Here is an 11707-nt window from a genome sequence, read left to right as displayed (position 1 = left end):
TTATAGTGGAAAATAGTTGGATTAATATTAAGTTTTGAACGAGTAGAAGGCATGGGGTAAACAGATATGCTGATCAATTGCCACTAATTAAGTGGGTCATTTTCTGTTTTCAGTTTCAAAGAAAATGTATTTTATCCCCACCTTTTTTTTGCTTGCTTGGACTGCCTCCTGTGCCATAATACAGTTTATGCTTCAGTGGAATTTTGAGTTAATCCCTGATTTAAATGAACTTTTGGAAGGATTTATAAAATGTACCACGACAGTGTGCAGAAAAACACCATACTAAATATAAGCGCAGTTCACTTTCCTGAAGAAACATTCACACACATTAAATCTGGAAGAATTTTAGTATTTAGAGCTAGAAAAGAATTTTGGTAATTTAGACGGAGTGTTTAGGGATACTGCAATTTAGAAAATCATCCAAAATTGGAATTGAAACTAATTATAATATGGTCAACATTAACAGTATACAGATGTTGAAACCAAATATCTACTTGCTTGAAAACACTCAGCTGGACCATATATATTCTGAGTTGATGTACCAGTCAAATGTTAATTATGTGCCACAAGTATGTTGACTCTTAGTGACCACATGCATTTTTCCCAGGAAGAGCTGTCTTCAACTTGGCTTTTTAGCTATCTCAAAGGTGCATTCAGTGTTGTAATCAAGTCCTTACATCTTGCCGCAGGCTGTTCTCTTTCTTTCTACCTTCCCTGTTAAAGACTGGGTTATCAAACAGCATGTCATTGGGTAAATCTTGATCAACAGATCAAATAGGATTTCCTAATTAAAATAGCATCATTTCTGTCTTGCTTCCAATAAATACACCCTTGCCTTGTCATTTAATAAAATTTATTTCCCATTGGAAGAATGAAAAATCTCTTGGAAACAGGCTGTGTCCTTGATCCTTTTCCCTTTTCAACTTAGCTAACATTTGTAAACATTTAGAAGGCAACTACAATCCTTTCAACTTTTTATTACAAAGGAAGCTACCATAAATAATTACTATAAATATTAAGAACAAAAAAACAATGTATTCTTCATGAACTCCAGCTGGAAAAACAATGTAAGAGCATAGCAATTCATCATATGACTGATAAAAGCAAAGAGAATTTTTAAAAGAGAAGCTTTATCTCTACAACATACACTTAAAATTGAGTCAGATTAGATTTAGCCCTAAAGAGATCCAATCAGGACTGACATAAAAGAGAACATGTATTTGGTTTGGAACACAAAACAAACCACTGTTTTTTCCAACTTCTGTCAAACTATTTGTGTTGGCCATGGTTCAACAGAGACATGGTTCTAGGTTTGGTCTGAAACAAAATTAAAGTAATCCTAGAGCAGGGCTTTTCAACCAGGGGTACGGGTACCACCTGTGGTACATTGGCATCTGGCAGGTAGTATGTGACTATCCTAGAAAAGTGGTAGAGGGGGAGGGGAATGAGCTGAACCGGTGACAGCACCACACAAGTCTGAGTGAGAGATGGCAGGGTTGTCAGGGCTCAGCGGAAGCGCCAGTATCAGCGCTTCTTCGGGGCTGTCAGGGCTCAATGGAAGTGCCAGGATCAGCGCCAGGCTCCAGCTGGAGCTCAGCACTGATCCTAGCGCTTCTGCTGAGCCCACAAGAAGCCCCGATCATCTGGAATGTTGCAGCATCTCCAGGGTCTTGTGATTTACATTCAGATGATTGGCAACTGATTCATATTTATGACAGTCACAGTGTCCCAAGGTCATGTGAAGTGACCAAACCCTGCTGCAACCACCCAGCAGAGAGGGGGGGAATAAAAATCAAACACCACCCCCACCTCCGCTGCCAATCCTCAACAGAAATGCTCACGAAAATGAAAACCTTGGAGAGGAGAAAGAGCGCCGCCGGGTGGGCAGGCAGGTGTCTTGCTCGGCTGTGGCTTGGGGGGCACTTTTTTCAGTGCCATTGTAACTTCGAACAGTCATTAAGTGAACTGTTGTAAGTTGAGGATTACCTGTACTTCATCACTTTTTTCCTTTTTTGGGTGGGGTCATCAAGTTTTTGATACCTTGCTAGGTGACTGGTGGTACTCGGATGTTGCCATATCCTAAAAGTGGTACAATGGATGAAAAAGTTGAAAAGCCCTGTCCTAGAGCAATGTTATGTGTTGAATGCAAGGAGGCTGCGTTCATTATTTTCTCTCTCCTGTGAACAGTTCTTAGCACAGTGTATTCACATGATCTTCCCTGATTTCTGTGTCTTTTCCACTTTTAATTCAACATGAACATCTTTTAACTAGAGTTGTATTTCAGTAGGCATTTAAAATAAACCTATTTTGTTTATCTAGATTCTAGACTATTTGGCACATCCCTAGGTTAAACTAACTTCATCCAACCAAACAGGGTAGAATCTTCCACGGTTGAGGTTAAATTTCCAAAATCAAAGCAAAGTCTTAGAAATGCTACAAAACTGGGCCTTTTCTAGGAATGCTGTCTCTATGTCCCTTTAAATTTTCATACACATCTTCAGCAGAGATAAGTGATGCAAATTAACCCAAGCAGATATGAGCAGAAGGCAGATAATCTCCCTGAATTTGACCATGGCAATTCCATCCTGAATCAAGTCATATGCATTTTTTGCTTTTTAAAAAATATTTTGTTTGGATAAAAAAAAGGAAATAAGGCAGGAAGCAGAAGCCTCCCTCCCTTCTTAATAGCAAGGGGGGGGGAAATGGCTGAAATGGCCATGATTATGCAGACCAAATCATCTGTGATTACAAACTGCCAACACAACAGTTTGGGACCTACAGACAGCAAGAAAATACATTTAGGTCTCTCATTTGCATTTTTGTGGTCCATGTAGTATGGCTTGTCTGGACATACATGATTCTTCTTGTTTTCTTTTTTAAAGTGTTAGTCTCCCAAAATTGTCCTGGAGTCACCCGGCCTCTAAATTTAAAAATAATAGAAGGCTGTAGGTATTGTGGGAACAGAGTCAGAGGATGAAAAAAGTTTTAAAAATCCTTATTTCTGTGACATGGACAACATTCTTTGCACCTCTTTTATCTACAGTCTCCTACTAATAGAAAGGTGGCAAAATTATTTCACTGCTGCAATAAAATACTTAAAAAGAAACCATGATAAAAAGTATAAATTATATACCTGCAATTACAGAAAACTCTGTAAAAAAGATTTATATCGCTATAGAAGTAACAATACTACAATAAACCTGTAACAAGTCTAGGTAATGTTTAAGAGCTTTCAAAGACTCATTGGCTGAGTGAGAGGTCCAGTTAGATCAGAAAAAAGTGTGTTGATATTTTATTATGAACTGGTGTCCAATTAAGACCAGATCGTGAGTGAGCCTCTCCAAAGAGGTTTCAACCCAAGGAGATGATAAAACATGCCACATCTGGAGGAAAATCTCAGACTATTGGATGGTGAAAGTTGCAGGAACAAGAATATAATATTTCAGATTCTTCTTCACCAAAAGGATGTCATTTGAAAAAGTCTACCAATTATCAGCCACCTGTTTGGCATCATCCTAAGAGATTTTGAATGGATCCCATTTAAGCCTTTCTGTTAACATGAGCAGGGTTCAGAAGATCTTTGAAAATTAAGATAAGGAAGTCTATCATAATTCATCAAAGCGCATCAAATGCAATGGGGACAAGAAAAGGCAACAGTTGAAGCCACATAGATATTACAGGCCACATTTGCATGATAACACCGATGAGTATGGCATTCCTGGCTCCACCCATGAATGTGAAAAGATGAATCCTTTCAAATTCTTACTCATGTTTGAATTGATATTTCATATCACACATCTGTTGTAAAAAGAGTGCCTTCTGGATGAGATCACAGGTCAACCAGAGAATGTAATTTCCTTCTGCAGTTCTGTTATGGGTGGCTTCCAGTTGACTGAGCCCATTCTCCACTACATTGTTTGCAATATAAATATTACCAATCATTTAAAAAAATGATTGAAGTTGTAGTTATTTTTCAATTAGAAGGTCAGTTTCCATTCAGATGTTACCTGGAGAGAGGACTACATTATGTCTCTTGGTTCAGATTATTCACAAACTGCCCCAAATACCAAAAGAGACAATAATCACCGGTTTCCAGACCAAATAAAGGAGATTAAACAATTGTCAGGGTACAAAGAGAAATAGGAGGTCTCAAAGTGAGCTGAAGTTTCTCCAACCAAGTCTCCATCTTGGCTGGATGCTGTGTGGGTGGTTTCATGCTGAGTAAGTTGCTCACTATATTTAAAGTCCTCGCCACACACTAAGCATTGAAATGGGTTCTCATCAGCATGAGTTCTTTGATGTGAAGTCAGCTGATGCCTAAGAGCAAAGCGCTTCCTACACTCCAGACATTCATATGGTTTCTCTCCTGTGTGGATTCTTTGATGCTTATAAAAATTCCCACTCATCCGGAAACTCTTTCCACATTCCATGCATGTGTAAGGTTTTTCTCCTGTGTGGATTGTCTGGTGTTTATAAAGGTTCCCTCTCTTGCTGAAGCTCTTCCCACACTCCAAGCATTGATAGGGCTTCTCCCCCGTATGGATCCGCTTATGGGCTGTAAGGTTACTGCTCTTGCTGAAGCTCTTCCCACACTCGAGGCATTTATAGGGTTTCTCTCCAGTATGAGTTCTCTGGTGTGTATTTAGACTTCCGCTATTGCTGAAGCGCCTTCCACACTCCATGCATTTGTACGGTTTCTCTCCTGTGTGGATACTTCGATGCTGGGCAAGATGCTGGCTGCGGCTGAAGCACTTTCCGCAGTCAGTGCATTGAAATGGTTTCTCCCCTGTGTGGATGCTTCTGTGCTGAATGAGGTGCTGGCTGCGGCTGAAGCACTTTCCACAGTCCACACATTCATAGGGTTTTTCCCCAGTGTGAGTTCTTTGATGGACTGTCAGGCTGAAGTTCTGTGTGAAGCTCTTTCCGCACTCCAAGCACTTATACGACTTTTTCCCCGCATGAGTCCTTTGATGGGAAAGCAGGTGGCTGCTCATACTAAAGCCCTTTCCACATTCTAAGCATTTGTAGGGTTTGTCCCCTGTGTGTGAACTTGAAAGCAAATTACGATCGAAGTACATTGGAGGGGGCTCCATGCACTTCCTGGTTTTCTGCCCATCACCTGCTGTAGAGAGAGAAAAAATACAAATTTAAAGCAAAAAATGGAGATGATCACTAGAGAAGGATCTTCTTAGCTGCATCTATATTTCTGTATTTCCATGCTCCCTGCAGCTTTTCTGGGTGTTTCTTGTCTATGGAGATTCTCAGTCATCTAGCTCATAGTTATCCCAAAGGTGCAACAGCAACTAAACTTTATTGTTTTTCTTTGAAGACATTTCTTCTTGAATGAGAAGGAAAACGTCTTCAAAGCATGCATTTTCCCCATTTTTTATGATAGTATCATTTTTCATAATATGATTTAATGAGGAAATGTGTAAGCCTGGAGATTTGGGGTGGGGAACCTGCAATAAAAAGACAACCAGTAGGAAAAAGGTTGTCTTCCAGCCATTGGTTTAAATTTGCCTGAAGAAGAATGGTTGGCAAAAAAAGCCCGAGATTATTGCAAATCCATATTGTGTGAGAATTTAAGCTGCTGTAACAGAATGTAAAGTGGATTCAGAATCCGAATAGAGCTGAGATGGATCTTGGAGGTCTTCTAGTCTAGCCCCTTGCTCAAGCAGGAGACCCTATAGCTGTCCAGTCTCTTCTTAAAAACCTCCAGTGATGGAACGTCCATGATTTCTGGTGGCAAGCTGTTTCACTGGTTAATTGTCATCAGGAAGTTTCTCCTTAATTCCAGGTTGCTTCTCTCTTTGGTCAGTTTCCATCCATTGTTTCTTATCCTACCCTCTGATGCTTTGGAAAATAAATTGATCCCCTCCTATTTGTAGCAGCCCCTCAAATACAGGAATACTGCTATCATGTCATTCCTAGTCCTTTTTTCTAGACTAGCCAAACCCAAATCTTGCAACCGTTCCGCATCAGTTCCAAACACAAATATACTCACCAACAGCCCAATAAGATAACTGACAAGGATTTGCTGTTAACTTTGTAAGACTGAAATCATCCAATACAGAAAACATCTCCATTTTACCAGCTTCCATTCAGCAGATTTTAGATGTATGTGAATTCAGACCCCTGGGTCAAATAATAAATGCATGTTGCAACACTGATCTACATTAATTTGGAGGTATGGAGTCATTCTCCCCACGTTGCCTGCAAAATTGAGTTGGCCTGTTTCTCCAAGAGAATCTTGGTTTAGAAGATGCTTTTTCACGAGGCAACTGGACTTGTTTTTCTTTAAAGATATTTCACTTCTCATCCAAGAAGCTTCTTCAGCTCTGACTGGATGGTGGGGAATGGAAGAATTTATACTCCTTGCAGATAGCTGGTCATTTGCATTCTTTTACAGAGTCCTTGAGACCACCTGGAGGTTTATGTGTGTTGTCAGGGTCACTTGAGTGGTGCAAATAGGTGTGGAGCTTTCTTGGAACTACTGACAGGACTGTGTTGTAGACTAAAGATAATGATGTCATATCCCTCCCTCTCTGCTGAGAGAGGGCTGTTCAGTTTTGACCTAGATGGCCTCTTTGACTCCTCTTTCAAACCACCGGTCCTCTCTGTCCAAAATGAGGACTTTGCTGTCTTCGAAAGAGTGGCCTTTGTCTTTTAAATGCAGATGAACTGCTGAATCTTGTCCTGATGGGTTTGTTCCCTTATGTTGTGCCGTGCGTAGCCCCACATCTAGTGAGAGCTAAAGCTTCTTGGATGAGAAGCGTAACATCTTCAAAGAAAAAGTTCAGTTGTCTCGTGAAAAAGCACCTTTGGGACAACTATGCCCTGGATGAACGAGACTCTCCATAGAAATCTGTGTTTATAGCTACTGATTTTCAAGCACTTTCCCTCCAAGGGGATACTAGTGAATCTTGTGAGCTCCTACTCTTGGGCAGACATCACAAATCTCTAAACCACATGAAACTGGAATAAGCAGGTGGCAGAATTGCCAGTTGAAAGCATGGCATTGCAGGATCACCTCCCTGCAGTTTGCATAACAGAAAGAGGAAGGAACAGGAGGATAGATATTGGGATCCAGGAATCCCCAGAAAAGGGATATGCCAAATGGATTCTTTAGAGAAGGGGTCCCAAAATCCGGTCTGTGGACTGGCACTAGTCTGCAGAATGACAGAAACTGGGCCACGTAAACAAGCTAAGCCCCATCTATAGGATGCAGGCAGCACACAAAACCATGCCCCCACCAGTCCATGGAAAAACCTCTCTCCATGGAATCGGTCCCTGATGCCAAAAAGATTGGGGGCCACTGCTTTAGAGATCCATCAAGGTTAATGGATCTTAAAAATCCACACAATTCCCACATCTAGGAAAGTATGTCAGAGAAACAGCTCTACTGGAAGGGCAGTCCTTGTGCCATTGATGTGCCAAGAAATTAGTGCATTTGAAAAGAACAGACAGAATCATCAGGCAAATGACTTCCAAAAGTCCATTTCTCCTGGCAATATTAAACACCATCTGAAAGATTCTTCAGGGCACTTTCCCCACAAAAATCAATGAGTAGATTCCTGCTGATCTCTCACCTTCAGAATTCCAGAAGAATGGATCTTCTCCTTCCAACCAGGAAACAAACTCTGGTTTGGGCAGTTCTTGGAGAAAGCAAGAGAGAATAAATTATTTCTAACTAAAAAGTATTTTTCCCCTTTATCTGAACCCAGAACCCAGACGCTCCCTTACCCAGAGAGGCCACACTCCTAGCATTCTCCAGCATGATTTCCCCATGGAGGGTCCTTTGGTTGGAATCTAGAAGATGCCACTCTTCTTCGGTGAAATACACAGCCACTTCCTCAAAAGAGACGGGACCCTGAAAGAAGAAAAGATCCCCTACTTATAGACATGTCAGGAAGGATTTCCAAGAAACAACCAATGGGCATTTTCTGCATGGTGTAACAGGAGAGAATGGACAGAATCCACCACTTATTAGGAACTTAACTGATTTTATAACACTTTCAAGAGCATTTAATGAAAGCCACCGCACCATCCTGGATCAACTGACAAGTGAGCTTTGCAAACACCGCAATTTCAGGCCTCCAGTCCTTGCTTAAAGATGTAAAAATGTTGGGAGCTCCTGTCTGATCTTTAGTCAATGACCTGGGGAATCCCGAGGGCCACATGGTATCCAAAATCAACAGTGTCATGGAACTGCTGGGAGATCGCATCCAGGATTGAACAAGTTGCCATCAACAATATTGATTAGATTTATATTTTGCCTTTTATTTAGGAACTCAAAGCAGCATATATTCCCTTCCCTTCCAACCCCATGAGGTAGACCAGTGAATGACCCAAAGTAACCAAAGGAATTTACATCTCTTTTTCAGCAAAACCAGCCCCATAGCAAACAATTGGTTCAGTTAATTGATTTGCTTAACAACTGGAAAATTTGCTTAACAACCCTTGCAAAAAGAAAAAAGAAAAGGTAAAACTGGATTTGTCACAAGGTTTACTCTTGTCATGACTTATGACCATTATCAGGCAGGCTCCATTATGGTTGTAAGTCAAGGATTGCCTGCATGACTCTTCCCATGAAACTCTTAGGAGTGCATCCATAGTATTTTCTATTTTATTTTGGCAACACTTCAAGGCACATCACCAGAAGGACTTGACAGGTAAAAGCAGGTTCAGAAGAGGGCAACAAAGGCGATACAAGAATTAGAGCAGGGGTCCCCAACCTGTGGGTCATGGCCCACTACTGAGCTGCGGCCTGTTGGTCATTGGGCGCCTCAATGGCTGACATTTGTGGCCCCACCTGCACAAGCATTGCGAGTGTTCATGGCTCTATTCGCGCAAGCATCACTGGCATTCATGGCCCCACTTGTGTAAGCGTCACCACAAACATCCTGGGCGCCCCACTCATGCAAGCATTGCAGGCATTCGCAGCCACTCGTGAGCATCGCCACAAGTGTCCTGGGTGTTCGTGGCCTCACTAATGCAAGCGTCACCACGAGCGTTGCAGGTATTCACAGGGCCACTTGCGTGAGCGTCACCATAAGCATCCTGGGCATTTGCGTCCCCACTTGCACAGGCGTCACCATGAGCATCGGAGGTATTCATGGCCCCCCTTGCATGAACATTGCTGTGAGCGTCCTGGGTTCATGGCCCACTCATGCAAGCGTAGCAGGCATTTGCGGCCCCTCACGTGAGCATTGCGGGCTTTTACAGACCCATTTACAGTCCCATTCACACGAGACATGAGTGCGTTTACTCCCCCACACACAAAACCACCACCCCCGGGCCACCAACTCTGAAAGGTTGGGGAACTCTGAATTAGAGGACACACTTTAGAATAAAGGCTGAAGGTACTTGTGATATCCAATCCGAAGGAAAGAAGAGCAAGGGGAGACAGTATCAGGATGGATGACCACTTCCCAAGGATGGTCTTGCTGGTTTTCTTGCACAATACTATAGGATAGACTGCTGATATGGGGGAGGGAGAGGGTGTTCCAACTCCATATTTCTAAGATATCAAATTTGAATCTTATGAGGTAGGCTCAACTGAGCTCAGTCCTTTCTGTACCTGAGCTGGAGGTTCAGATGTTTTTTCTGTTCCACCACAAAACCGAGACATTTCACCAGAGAACATCAGAGAAACTGGCCTGCTCCCTGTGAGTGAGAAAATTGGGGTGGGGGGAGAGAGATAGACTCTTAAAGCAAGAATGCATTCTAGGAAAAGGTGGTAAGGTAAAGGTTCCCCTGCACATGCGTGCTAGTCGTTTCCGACTTTAGGGGCCAGTGCTCATCTCCGTTTCAAAGCTGAAGAGCCAGCGCTTGTCTGAGGACGTCTCCGTGGTCATGTGGCCAGCATGACTAGACGCCAAAGGCACACGGAACACTGTTACCTTCCCACCATAGTGGTCCCTATTTTTCTACTTGCATTTTTACGTGCTTTTGAACTGCTAGGTTGGCAGAAGCTGGGACAAGTAACAGGCGCTCACTGTTACGCAGCACTCGGGATTTGACCCGCCAAACTGCCAACCTTCTGTTTGACAAGCTCAGCGTCCTAACCCACTGAGCCACTGCGTCCCTTATAGGAAAAGGTGGAGCATCACCTTATTCATGTAGTTATACAAGATGTCCTCGGCATTGCCCTGAGACAAGAAAGAAAAATAAAAGCTGTCTTCAGAGGAAGTGTTCCCTCTTACCTGGTAAAATCTCTCCACTTTGAGCCTCCCGAAAGTTCCCACCAAAAACCAGCTCTTCTGGGGGACCGGAGAATTCATGGCTTGTCACTTCCACAAAGGGTTCCTCTCCCTGCAGCTGCTGACAAAAGTAAAAAGCCAATGTGATGGGGAAAAACTCACTCCCCGTCTGCAATTTTGAAGCCAAAACCAGAAGGAAAAAGAGAAGAAAGATTTCCTCTCCTAAAGCCCAGGCAGTCCATTCGATATGGTTTCCCTTTGTTTCTACCTTTCAAGCCAATATGTAGATCTCTCACCTGAGCCTCTTCCTGCTGCTTCTCTTCTGCCTGGCTCAGGAGGAAGCCTTCGGCCAGGGCCACCGCCTGGGAGCTGGTCTCTGCTCCACACTCCCGCACCCAGCTCTCCATCTCTGCAGGCAGGACAGCCAGGAACTGCTCCAGGAGCACCAGGTCTAGCATCTGCGCCTTCGTGTTCCTTTCTGGCTTCAACCATCGTTGGCAAAGCTGGTGGAGTCTGCTGCAAAGCTCTCGTGGGCCCTGGGCTTCCTGGTACCCAAAGTCCCTGAAATGCTGGACATTCCAAGCAAGGGCATCTACTTCTTCTTCCAGGATCTTCACCCTGGTTCCTCCCCAGAATCCCCTGTGGCTTCCTGCTAGGATGCCGTGGAAGCTGACCACAGCTTCATTTGTGCTCATTTTCCACTGCTGCTGCTGCTTCTCCAAGACACCTGTGAAAGGGAGCCAAAGACTCCTTGGGTCTCAAAAGCTATTTTGATTCCTCAGAGCAGAGTGGCATGGATGAGTCCCAGACAACAGGTTCTTCTGGAGGAGAGCCTGACCAACCCAGGTGCTTCCCACTTCTAATCTAAGGTGGAGCACAAGTCGGACTCCAAGGCAGAGAGGGAGAAAGCTTTGCTAGGGCTTTCCTCCCTCACCTGGACAGCATCTCTCACACTCCCACCAAGGGCAGCCACGGAGCCAAATCCCTTTTTTTCAGGGGGATCTGGCAGGGAATCCCCAAGCCGGATCAGCCAGCCTAGGTTTGGGCTTAGCGCACACATACACGGAAACCTCGCACTAATCCCGCACTACAATACCGCGGATGACCGCTAGGAGCACAAGGAGCTAGAGAAACCGCCGGGGTCCCGACCGCTGTCTAACCGGATCGGCGTCGCCCTCTCGTGGTGTGCCAGAGTAGCGTAGCCACCGATCTGGCCCTTCTGCAACCCAGCGCCCCCGGGCTTTCCTACCGCGGGGCCCGTGCGCTTCTTGCTAGCAGCTCGCCGGGTGCATCAATTTGGGGGCGCGGGGGTGGGGTGTCTCTTGCCCGGCCCCCTGCCGAAGCGATGTCAAGCTCTCTGCCCAGTTGTGCATGAGCCTTGCGCACGCCCAGCTCTGGATCCACCCTGCGAGCTTCCTTGCGAGACGGTGCAAGCGCCGCCGCCCCTCCCCAGGCAGGAGTGGGAGGCGACCCTTCGCAGACCACGTGACCCTTTCCTAGGATTG

At 44.2% G+C, this 11707-nt stretch overlaps 1 long non-coding RNA gene across 1 annotated transcript; it reads right to left on the bottom strand.

Annotated features, from left to right (window-relative positions):
* Window positions 1-7786: 7786 nt before the first annotated feature.
* LOC310636579 lies at window positions 7787-10236 on the bottom strand. Its single transcript, XR_014491752.1, has 3 exons — window positions 10206-10236; window positions 9581-9666; window positions 7787-7870 (listed from the first exon to the last, which is right to left on the bottom strand). It is a non-coding gene; the product is annotated as an uncharacterized lncRNA (long non-coding RNA).
* Between the last annotated feature and the right edge of the window lie 1471 nt (window positions 10237-11707).

This window comes from Vipera ursinii (assembly GCF_947247035.1).
Source record: "Vipera ursinii genome assembly, chromosome: 2".
Classification (NCBI taxonomy): Eukaryota; Metazoa; Chordata; class Lepidosauria; order Squamata; family Viperidae; genus Vipera; species Vipera ursinii.
The sequence above is the reverse complement of the archived record's forward strand: the minus strand, read 5'-3'. Positions and strand labels throughout refer to the sequence as shown.